This window comes from Triticum aestivum, chromosome 4D (assembly GCF_018294505.1).
Source record: "Triticum aestivum cultivar Chinese Spring chromosome 4D, IWGSC CS RefSeq v2.1, whole genome shotgun sequence".
In the NCBI taxonomy this organism is placed as follows: domain Eukaryota; kingdom Viridiplantae; phylum Streptophyta; class Magnoliopsida; order Poales; family Poaceae; genus Triticum; species Triticum aestivum.
Window position 1 is genome coordinate 507157200 of NC_057805.1, and position 12784 is coordinate 507169983.

The following is a 12784-nucleotide window of genomic DNA, read 5'->3' on the forward strand; positions in this document are numbered from 1 at the left end:
TGCTTAATTAGTTCACGTCTCAGCACGTAGCTAGGAGTACAGCATATATGTATGATGGGGAATGTGCCACAAGCAAGGCTGCGTTAACGCACAAAAATGAGTTCACCATACTACAAACATCGCAGACGTATAGACTTTGCTCCTATATCTGCAAGCATGTGGTCGACATGCACGGGTCACGGTCAAAGACGAAGTAACAAAGATCTGCATGTCGATCGACCCTACATGCACTGCATATAGTACACCACGTCACGGTCACGGTCAAGGTCAAAGATGATGGGACAACACCCGCAAAAAAAAAAAGATGATGGGACAAAGATCTGTGTGTCGACCCTATCTGCGAATATACGACGTAGATACATATTGCAGTAATGCTTCACCTACTGATTTAATTTCGTTGTTAGAGCATCTATAACCGTAACCCGTAAATTTAGGCCCTCAAACGCGCCCACGTGTCCTCAAGCATGGACCAGACACTCCTTAAATAACTCTCTGCATCCCAACACCTTATATATAAAACTTAAAACCATATAAAACCATGCAAAGAAAATATTTACGTAGCACGTAGATCAACTAATCCTCGACTACGCTACTCGTTGCCATCGGCGATGTCAACTATCTCTGTTCCAGCCTCCGGGCTCGGGTACATGGGTGGCAGACGCAACTCCGGCTCCTTCTCTGCCTCCGCCTGGGCCTCCGCCTCCATCTCCGCTCCCACCTCATCGGAGAGCGCGTCGGTCTCCGCCTGTTCTTGCCGGAGGAAGCGCTAGTTGGATTCCACGTACGTCTCATCCTGGATGCACTCCAGGGTTGCTGTCGGTCTTCACCTGTTCTTGCTGAAGGAAGCACTAGTTGGATTCCATGGTACGTCTCATCCTGGATGCACTCCAGGGTGGTTGTCTGCTCCCCCATCTCCGCTGCTTAGGCGACTGCGAACTCCGCCATAGCCTCGTCCATGGTGAAGCCTGCAACCGGCGTTGAATCCTCCTCTTGCCCCGCCAGGTCCGCCTCCTGTGGATCCGCCCCCTCCATGTGGCTCCCGCTGCTGCTCCCCCTCCCCCGGCTTAGCCGAGTCAGGAGGCAGGCCCGTTACGATCCAGGCGGCACACCTCACCCAGATCTCCTCGATCTGAAAGTGGCGCTCTGGCGTTAGCATATCGTAGGTGGTCTTGTTCTACAAGCCTATGTCAGACGGCGAGGAAAGAGGAAGGTGGAGACGGAGAGAAATGTGCTTGGGCTGGCAGCGCGGAGAGGGAGGAAGAGGTTGTGGCTAGGGCTGGGGATGCCGGCCGTCTTAAATAGCCGGACTTTGGCCTCGGCCAGCGAGCCTCAGCGGCGCCATGTGATGTTCATACCCCCACCGGAGGAGACACCCATCAGCGTCCACGCACGCAACGTGTCAGATGTTGTCAATCCAGCATACTACCTACAAATTTGCTTTGGAGTTGTCATTTTGATCAATAATGTCAGTATCATTCAACCAGTTTTAAGAAATCTAAAGAAGCATAAGTTACTAGTTAATTTAAGAGTATAACCGTAAAAGGACAATACAAAACTAGTAAGTAAATCTCAACGCAATTAACATGTTGACAATTGTAAAATGATTTCATTAAAGATTTTGATAAACCCCAGCTGAGTGAGTTTAGAAATTGTGTCTGTCGATTTCATATGAGAGAGGAGCGAAGGCTCGAGCCCGAGACGGGAGAGCGCAGGCTCACCAGCGAGGCCGAGCCAGAGCCGGTGATGACACAAATGGTCGCGACGTCATGGGCGCAGCCGAGCCAATGTTGACAAGTGCTGGTGGGAGGCTTTTTGGTCTGACCCACACTCGGATTAGACAGAGTCGGAGAAGGGGACACCGCGGCCTACCGCAGTGGTGCCCGTGAGGGTTGGTCAGAAACTCGCCGAAGACGGGGCAGGAGAGAGGAGAAGTCATGATGGGGCAAAGAAATGTTGTTTTCAAGAGGAAGAAAATAAATAGTAGTAGGGGGCTAGAGGAGGAAGAAGAGCCGTAGTCCTAGGATATTAATCAAACCGTTGGGAGAGGGAGAGGGGAATCGACTAACACAAACCAAGTTTTCAGTCGCCAGCTGACGGTGTCCTGGACCAAGGGGTCCTAGCCCAGCCGATATAATGTGTGGGCCGGTCTACCAGCCCATTGGGGAAGCAAGACTCCGGAGACCTTTGGAGTGTGGCGACCGAAGACTTGGCGTGTACTTCAAGTATATTTAGATTAGGCATGTAAATCCTTAGATGGTAACCGACCATGTGGAACCCTAACCCTAGATACCCCTGGTGCCCCCTGGTGCGTATATAAACCAGGAGGTTTAGACCGTAGAGGGGATTCAATCCATCCGTACATTCTTTCATCATACCCCTAGGGTTTAGACTATAACTTACGATCTCGAGGTAGATCAACTCTGTACTTCAATACCTTTATAATATAAACAAGAGCATGACATAGGGTCTTACCTCCATACAGAGGGCCCAAACCTGGGTAATCCGCTGTGTATTCTTCTCCTGTTACCCATCGATCCGATCTAACAGCTCGGGTCCCCTTACCCGAGATCTGCTGGTTTGGACACGGAGATTGGTGCTTTCATTGAGAGCTCATTGTTCGATCACCAGGGGTCGATGGCTCGTCTACGGATCGAGAGCAGCATTGGCTGCGGGGACATCTTCGTCCTCGGCCAGCTTTTCACTTTTGACAGCATCGTTTTGCATGCCGATCCAACCGGCCATCTATGCCGTGGGGAGAATTTTCCCCCAAACCAAGTCATTACGTTCGGAGGCCTGGAGTACACTGCAGATGCCCGAGGAGATTTGATCCTTTCAGGATTGACCTCGGATCAGCTGGAACCCTTTCGCACCAAGATCCCGGGGCCGGCCGACGACGGGATCCTTGGATCCACACCCCCTTCAAAACCTACCCAGGAGATAGATCCGGCAATCACTATACCCGGCTTAACGCCGAGGCCCAGATGCTTCCCTCAAGCCGAGTTCGTCTTCGAACCTGGCAAAACCGCTCACGTCTCCAACAGCTGAGCCGGTAACCACTCCCGCCGCCCAGGGATCAACCCCGGGCGAGCAAGAGGACGGCGCCACGTCAAGTGGCCTGAGCACCCTATTGCTGATCAGCCTGGCCTACAGCCAGGTCCTGGACGCCAAAGAGCTCTCGGACGTAAAGGAGGTACTGGATCGAATCCAAAACCTAGCGATCTTTTCTGCTGTCTATGATTAGATCGGATGTAAACCCGATGATCAGGAATTTTTTATCCCACCCACCACCCACCTAGTCGCCACGGCTGAGGACTTGACCGATGCGCTTGACTATGGCTACGATGAAATCATCGACATGGTCGAAGACATCAGTGTCGATTCTCGAGTAGAACCACCTACTACCATACCGCGTACAGGAAATTGGGCTGCTACGTCTACATGGTCGACACTCCAAAGGACAAGCCAAGAAAAAATCAGGCAAAAACCCTAAGCGTCGCCTCCCTAAAAAGCGGTCCAAGGGGCACAACGGAAGTAGGAGCATGGTCAGCACCTCGGGCGCCTCCGATAACAGTGTTGCTCCCGAGGCCGGCGGGAACCTAGGCGAGGACATTCAAGCCTCAACCGCCCAATATAATGGGCCCGCTGGAACACCCGCCAAGGAGAATCTCGATCACGTAGGCACTTTTCGATGACAGGTCGTACAAAGACTACATGCGAGAGTCCGAAGAGGACGTAAGTCTCCGACCCGAGGACTTCGTCATACCAATCGACCCATCTGAACAAGCACGGTTTCAGCAACAGCTAATCACAACCGCGCGGAGTATGAAAAAGAAGCAGCAAGAGTTGTACACTCACGAGAATGAACTCAATGACAAATGGATGAAAATCCTAGCGCTTGAAGCGGACCTCAAGACCCGAGGTGCAGCCCCCAAATCGTTCCCGAAAAGGAGGTTGTTGCCTGACTTTGACGACGAGGAAGTGGATAACGTTTTCGAGGGCCCGCGCATCATGCATGTTTTACAAATGAAGTGATGGAGCATCAGTTCCCAGAAGGGTTTAAACCCATCAACATTGATCATATGACAGAGCAACTGATCCAACACTCTGGATAGAGGACTTTCTTCTCCACATCCACATGGCTCGAGGAGATGACCTCCATGCCATAAAATGCCTGCTCCTCAAGCTCAAGCGCCCGCAAGGCAGTGGCTCCAGAATCTCCCTCCAAACTCCATCGGAAGCTGGGAGGAGCTCGAGGAGGCTTTCCGGTCAAACTTGTAAGGCACGTATGTTCGGCCCCCGGATGCCGATGACCTTAGCCACATAGTCCCGAAAGAGGGCGAACCAGGTCGGTTGGAAATTCTGGAATCGTTTCCTAACCAAAAAGAACATGATTATTGACTGCCCGCTGTCGAGGCCCTTGCAGCGTTCAAGCAGAACATCCGTGATGAATGGCTCAACTGACAGAGCTCAAGCAGGATAAGCCGAGAACCATGGCATCTCTCACCTCCTTAATGATCCGCTTTTGCGCGGGCGAGGACAGCTGGCTGGCCCGCAGCTCCCAAAGGGGCGACCCCGGCAATTCAAACACACGTGAAGGCAATGGAAAATCTAGGCGCAACAGAAATAAGCGCCTGAATAGAAACAACAGCAGCGATGCCGAGGACCCAACAGTCAATGCAGGGTTCAGCGGCTCGGGAGGTGGACCTAAGAAGAGGCCCTTTAAAGGGAACAAGGATGGCCCTAGCGCCCTAGATAGAATACTCGATCGGTCTTGCGAGATTCACGGTACCCTGGAGAAGCCTGCTAATCACATCAATCGGAATTGTTGGGTGTTTAAACAAGCCGGCAAAACAATGTCCGATGAGACCAGCAAAAGCCGCTCTCGCAGCCATGACGAGGATGAACCTCGCAGGCCCAATAACGATGGCCAAAAGCAGTTTCCCTCTGATGTCAAGGATGTCAACCTGATCTACGCCATGCACATTCCCAAGAGGCTACAGAAGTGTGCACTTCGTGACATCTACGCCTTAGAACCTGTAGCCCCGAAATTCAACCAATGGTCGACCTGCCTGAACACCTTTGATAGAAAGGACCACCCGACCAGCATCTGTCATGGCGGGTCGGCAGCTCTGGTCCTAGATCCCATTGTCGATGGATTCCACCTAACCCACATCCTCATGGATGGCGGAAGCAGGCTGAATCTGATCTACGCTGACACGATCAGGAAGATGGGCACCGATTCGTTAAGAATCCGGCCCAGTAACACCACTTTTAAGGGTGTCATCCCTAGCATAGAGTCCCGATGCACGGGCACTGTAATGCTGGAGGTTGTTTTCGGCTGCCCCAACAACTTCTGAAGTGAGGACTTGATCTTCGATATAGTCCTCGTTAGCATCATCTACACACAACAAAGCTAATACTTGCACCAAACACAAACAAGGGGTTGTCAATCCCTTGGCGGTTAATTGCAAGGATAAAATCTCGTAGTGATAGATAGATAAAATAAAAAAAGAACGTTAAATAAATTACAACAAGGTATTTCTGGATTTTGTATATGATAAAGAATAGACCCGGGGTCATAGTTTTAACAAGAGGCTTCTCTCTCGAACAAAAAGCATACGATGGGTAAACAAATTACTATTGGGCAATTGATAGAAAAGCGCATAGTTATGACGATATTCAAGGCAATGATCATGTATATAGGCATCACGTCCGAAACACGTAGACCGACTCCTGCCTACATCTACTACTTTTACTCCACAAGTCACCGCTATCCAGCATGCATCTAGAGTATTAAGTTCATAAAGAACGGAGTAACACCTTAAGAAAGATGACAAGATGTAGACAAAGTAAACTCAAGAAATATGAATAAACCCCGTTGTTTTCCCCTTAATGGCAACAAGACAAATACGTGTCTTGTCCCCTTCTATCACTGGGATATAGATCACCGCAAGATTGAACCCATTACAAAGAACCTCTCCCATTGCAAGATAAATCAATCTAGTTGGCCAAACCAAACGGATAGATCATAGAGAAATACAGAGCTATAACAATAATGCATATAAGAATTCAAAGAATACTGAAATAATATTCATGAATAATTCAAACATAAACCCAAAATTCATCGGATCCCTACAAACACACCGCAAAAGAAGATTACATTGGATAGAACTCCAAGAACATCGAGGAGAACACTGTATTGAAGATCAAAGAGAGAGAAAAAGCCATCTAGCGACTAGCTATGGACCCATAGGTCTGTGGTAAACTACTCATACATCGTCGAAAGGGCATAAAGTTGATGTAGAAGCACATCGTTATCGATTCCCCTTCGGCAGAGTGCCGGACAAGGCCTCCAGGAGGGATCACGGAAGAACAGAGACTTGCGGCGGTGGAAAAGGTATTTTGGGTGGATCCCTATTGGTTTCCCCATTTTAGAGAATTGTAGAGAGGGACCCACAAGGTACTATGACACCCCTCTGGGCATGCCCTAGTGCCTTGTCGCCTACTCCTTTGCCTTCTGGCGTCCTCCCGAAGCTTCTTGGGTCTCTTATGTCTAGCCAAAAAATCGCCAAAAAGTTCCGTAGCATTTGGACTCCGTTTGGTACTGATTTCCTAGAAAAACAAAAACATGCAAAAAACATTAAATAACACTTGGCACTGGGTTAATAGGTTAGTCCCGGAAAATGATATATAATTGCGTATAAAACATCCGATATTTATACTATAATAGCATGGAGCAATCAAAAGTTATAGATACGTTGGAGACGTATCAAGCATCCCCAAGCTTAATTCCTGCTCATCCTCAACTAGGTAAATGATAAAACAGAATTTTTGATGTGGAATGCTACCTATAATGTTCATTATGTAGTCTCTATTTTGTGGCATGAATATTGATATTCGAATGATTCAAAGGAATAGTCTATAGTTTAACATAAAAACAATAATAATAAGGCATACCAACAAACAATCATGTCTTTCAAAATATCAATGCTAAAGAACGTTATCCCTACAAAATCATATAGCCTTGTCCTTCTCCATCTTCTTAACACAAAGTATTTATCATGCACAACCCTGATGACAAGCCGAGCAATTGGTTCATACTTTTTAGCGCGCTTCAGCTTTTTCAACCCCCACGCAATATATGAGCACAAGCCATGGATATAGCACTATGGGTGGAATAAATTGCGGTGGTAGAGATTGATAAGGAGAAGTCAAAAAGGAAGATAGTCTCACATTGACGAGGCTAATAAATGGGCTATGGAGATGCTCATCAATTGATGTCAATGTAAGGAGTAGGGATTGCCATGCAACAGATGCACTAGGAGCTATAAGTGTATGAAAGCTCAAAACTAAAACTAAGTGGGTGTGCATCCAATTTGCTTGCTCATGAAGACCTCGCGCATTTGAGGAAGCCCATCATTGGAATATACAAGTCAAGTTCTATAATGAAAAATTCTCACTAGTGTATGAAAATGAAAGCATATAGGAGAATCTGTATATGAAAACATGGTGCTACTTTGAAGCACAAGTGTGGAAAAAGGATAGTAACATTACCCCTTCTCTCTTTTTCTCTCATTTTTTTGTGTGGGCTCTTTTTTGCCTCTTTTTTTTCTTGGGCTCTTTTTGGCCTCTTTTTTTATTTCCTCACTGGGATAGTGCTCTAATAATGAATGATGATGATCATCACACTTCTATTTATTTACAACTCAAAATTACAACTCGATACTAGAACAAAATATGACTCTATATGAATGCCTCTGGCAGTGTACCAGGATGTGTAATGATGCTAGCGTAACATGTATAAAAAATGATGAACGGTGGCTGCGCCACAAATACTATGTCAGCTATATGATCATGCAAAGCAATATGATAATGATGATGTGTGCCATAAAAACGGACCGGCGGAAGTTGCATGACAATATATCTCAGAATGGCTATGGAAATGCCATAATAGGTAGGCATGGTGGCTGTTTTGAGGAAGATATAAGGAGGCTTATGTGTGATAGAGCGTATCATATCACGGGGTTTGGATGCACCGGCGAAGTTTGCATCAACTGTGATGTGAGAAAAGGCAATGCACAGTACCGGAGAGGCTAGCAAATTGCGCAAAGGTGAGAGTGCGTATAATCTATGGACTCACATTAGTTATAAAGAACTCATATACTTATTTACAAAGTTTATTAGCCCTCGTAGTGAAGTACTAGTGTGCATGCCCCTAGGGGGATAGATTGGTAGGAAAAGACCATCGCTCATCCCCGACCACCACTCATAAGACAATCAATAATAAATCATGCTCCAACTTCTTAGCATAACTAGAGACCATACGTGGATGCTTCGGGAATCACAAACTTATCATATTCAGTGATCTACATGAAAGTTTTTGTTGTATCCTTCTTGAATACCTATCATATTAGGACCAATTTCATAACTCGTGCATATTGCCATTACTTTTATATGACTCTCAAAATGATTTAAGTGAAGTATGAGAGTGCAACTAATTCCTTAAAATATAACCACCGCCCTGCTCTAAAAAATATAAGTGAAGCACTAGAGCTACTGCCTGATACCTCTCCAATGTATCTATAATTTATGAAGTATTCATGCTATTATATTATCCATCTTGGATGTTTAATGGGCTTTACTATACACTTTTATATTATTTTTGGGACTAACCTATTAACCCAGAGCCCAGTTCCAGTTTCTGTTTTTTCCCTTGTTTTAGTGTTTCGCAAAAAAGGAATATCAAACGGAGTCCAAAAGGAATGAAACCTTCGGGAGCATGATTTTTGGAATGAACGTGATCCAGGAGACTTGGAGTTGAAGTCAAGGAACCTTCAAGGTGGCCACGAAGCAGGGAGGCGCGCCTGCCCCCCTGGGCGTGCCCCCCACCCTCGTGGGCCCCTCGTGGCTCCCCTGACCGACTTCTTTCGCCTATATATGTCCATATACCCTAAAAACATCGGGGAAGAGAATAGATCGGGAGTTCCGCCGCCGCAAGCCTCTGTAGCCACCAAAAACCAATCGGGACCCTGTTCCGGCACCCTGCCGGAGGGGGGATCCCTCACCGATGGCCATCTTCATCATCTCGGCGCTCTCCATGACGAGGAGGGAGTAGTTCACCCTTGGGGTTGAGGGTATGTACCAGTAGCTATGTGTTTGATCTCTCTCTCTCTCTCTCTCGTGTTCTTGAGGTGATACGATCTTGATGTATCGCGAGCTTTGCTATTATAGTTGGATCTTATGATGTTTCTCCCCCTCTACTCTCTTGTAATGGATTGAGTTTTCCCTTTGAAGTTATCTTATCGGATTGAGTCTTTAAGGATTTGAGAACACTTGATGTATGTCTTGTCGTGCTTATCTGTGGTGACAATGGGATATCACGTGATCCACTTGATGTATGTTTTGGTGATCAACTTGCGGGTTCCACCCATGAACCTATGCATAGGGTTGGCACACATTTTCGTCTTGACTCTCTGGTAGAAACTTTGGGGCACTCTTTGAAGTACTTTGTATTGGTTTGAATAGATGAATCTGAGACTGTGTGATGCATATCGTATAATCATACCCACGGATACTTGAGGTGACATTGGAGTATCTAGGTGACATTAGGATTTTGGTTGATTTGTGTCTTAAGGTGTTATTCTAGTACGAACTCTATGATAGATCGAATGGAAAGAATAGCTTCGTGTTATTTTACTACGGACTCTTGAATAGATATATCAGAAAGGATAACTTTGAGGTGGTTTCGTACCTACCATAATCTCTTCGTTTGTTCTCCGCTATTAGTGACTTTGGAGTGACTCTTTGTTGCATGTTGCGGGATAGTTATATGATCCAATTATGTTATTATTGTTGAGAGAACTTGCGCTAGTGTAAGTATGAACCCTAGGCCTTGTTTCCTAGCATTGCAATACCGTTTGTGCTCAATTTTATCAATAGTTACCTTGCTGTTTTTATATTTTCAGATTACAAAAACCTATATCTACCATCCATATTGCACTTGTATCACCATCTCTTCACCGAACTAGTACACCTATACAATTTACCATTGTATTGGGTGTGTTGGGGACACAAGAGACTCTTTGTTATTTGGTTGCAGGGTTGTTTGAGAGAGACCATCTTCATCCTACGCCTCCCACGGATTGATAAACCTTAGGTCATCCACTTGAGGGAAATTTGCTACTGTCCTATAAACCTCTGCACTTGGAGGCCCAACAACGTCTACAAGAAGAAGGTTGCGTAGTAGACATCACTGCCTAGCTCAAAAGATATAAGTGGAGCACAACGAGTATTCTAAAAAATCACGAATGAATGTGTGTCCCTCTCAAAAGGTGTGTCCAGCAAAGAGGATTGTGGCAAACTAAAAAGCAAACAAATCAAAGGCTCATATAATACAAGACGCTCCAAGCAAAACTCATATCATGTGATGAATAAAAATATAGCTTCTAGTAATTTTACCGATGGTTGGTAGACGAAAGAGGGGATGCCATCCAGGGCATCCCCAAGCTTAGATGCTTGGGTCTCTTTGAATATTACCTTGGGGTGCCTTGTACATCCCCAAGCTTAGGCTGTTGCCACTCTCTATTCCTTCATCCATCGCGATCTCACTTAAAACTTGAAAACTTCAGCACACAAAACTCAACAGAAACCTTCGTGAGATCCATTAGTATAACAATCAAATCACAAACTTTAGGTATTGTTATGAACCCATTCATATTTTATTATTTCATAATACATAATTTATTCCAACTTCTCAATGACTTATACCCCCCGATACAATCCATATATTCAACAAAACAAGCAGACTATGCAATGAAAACAGAATATGTCTAAAACAGAACAGTCTGTAGTAATCTGAATAGAACAAGCAAACCATTACATTCTGAAAAATTAGGAATACGTGGGCAATTTGTATATCAATCATGTGTAAATAATTCAGATCAAAAATACGTTCGAGTGATTTAAAAAATTCTGCTACTGGGCGCAAAAATTTCTGGGTTTTTTCATAGAATCGAGTCAACTATCAACCAAATCATCCCAAAGGCTTTGCTTGGCACAAACACTAATTAAACCACAAAAACACAACCATAACAGCAGCTTAATTGTGTGCACACTAAAAAATAGAAAAGAAACAAGAAAAATAAAGATAACTGTTGGGTTGCCTCCCAACAAGCACTATTTTTTTACCCCCCTAGCTAGGTGTAATGCATAGTTTCAAGTGTCGTCGTCTTTAGTTTTCACCACCCTATTGGGACTTTTCTCGAAGCCGAGGGGATCTTTATGCTTTCCAACATTCTTGGAAAATAAAGAAATTATATTATCCAAAGTGGTCAACTGCTTATTGCAAATGGTAAGGAGGTTATTCATGCGATTGAGATTTCCTCTAACATTTTCAGAGGCTCACTAGGCTTTTGTATTTTAACCAAAATTTTCTGCATATCACCCAACTTCTCCAAAATTTGGATCTCTTCTTGGGTATAATTAAATCGTTTTTGTGGGGGTGGAGTTCCCTGCTACCTCTTGAGCACTGCGTTGGTTTTCCCTTGAAGAGGAAAGGGTGATGCAGTAAAGTAGCGTAAGTATTTCCCTCAGTTTTTGAGAACCAAGGTATCAATCCAGTAGGAGATCACGCACAAGTCCCTCACACCTACACAAACAAATAAGAACCTCGCAACCAACGCGATAAAGGGGTTGTCAATCCCTCAACGGTCACTTACGAGAGTGAGATCTGATAGATATGATAAGATAATATTTTTGGTATTTTTATGATAAAGATGCAAAGTAAAATAAAAGGCAATAGAAATAACTAAGTGTTGGAAGATTAATATGATGGAAAATAGACCCGGGGGCCATAGGTTTCACTAGTGGCTTCTCTCAAGATAGCATAAGTATTACGGTGGGTAAACGAATTACTCACGAGCAATTGATAGAATTGAGCATAGTTATGAGAATATCTAGGTATGATCATGTATATATAGGCATCACGTCCGCGACAAGTAGACCGAAACGATTCTGCATCTACTACTATTACTCCACACATCGACCGCTATCCAGCATGCATCTAGAGTATTAAGTTCATAAGAACAGAGTAATGCTTTAAGTAAGATGACATGATGTAGAGGGATAAACTAATGCAATATGATATAAACCCCATCTTTTTATCCTCAATGGCAACAATACGATACGTGTTGTTTCCCTTTCTGTCACTGGGATCGAGCACCGCAAGATTGAACCCAAAGCTAAGCACTTCTCCCATTGAAAGAAAGATCAATCTAGTAGGCCAAACCAAACCGATAATTCGAAGAGACTTGCAAAGATAACCAATCATACATAAAAGAATTCAAAGGAGATTCAAATATTGTTCATAGATAATCTTGATCATAAACCCACAATTCATCGGATCTCGACAAACACACCGCAAAAGAAGATTACATCGAATAGATCTCCAAGAAGATCGAGGAGAACTTTGTATTGAGATCCAAAGAGAGAGAAGAAGCCATCTAGCTAATAACTATGGACCCGAAGGTCTGAGGTAAACTACTCACACATCATCGGAGAGGCTATGGTGTTGATGTAGAAGACCTCCGTGATCAATGCCCCCTCCGGCGAAGCGTCGGAAAAGGCCCCAAGATGGGATCTCACGGGTACAGAAGGTTGCGGCGCTGGAAATAGGTTTTTGGCTCCATCTCTGATAGTTTGGGGGTACGTAGGTATATATAGGAGGAAGAAGTACGTCGGTGGAGCAACGTGGGCCCCACGAGGGTGGAGGGCGCGCCTGGGGGGT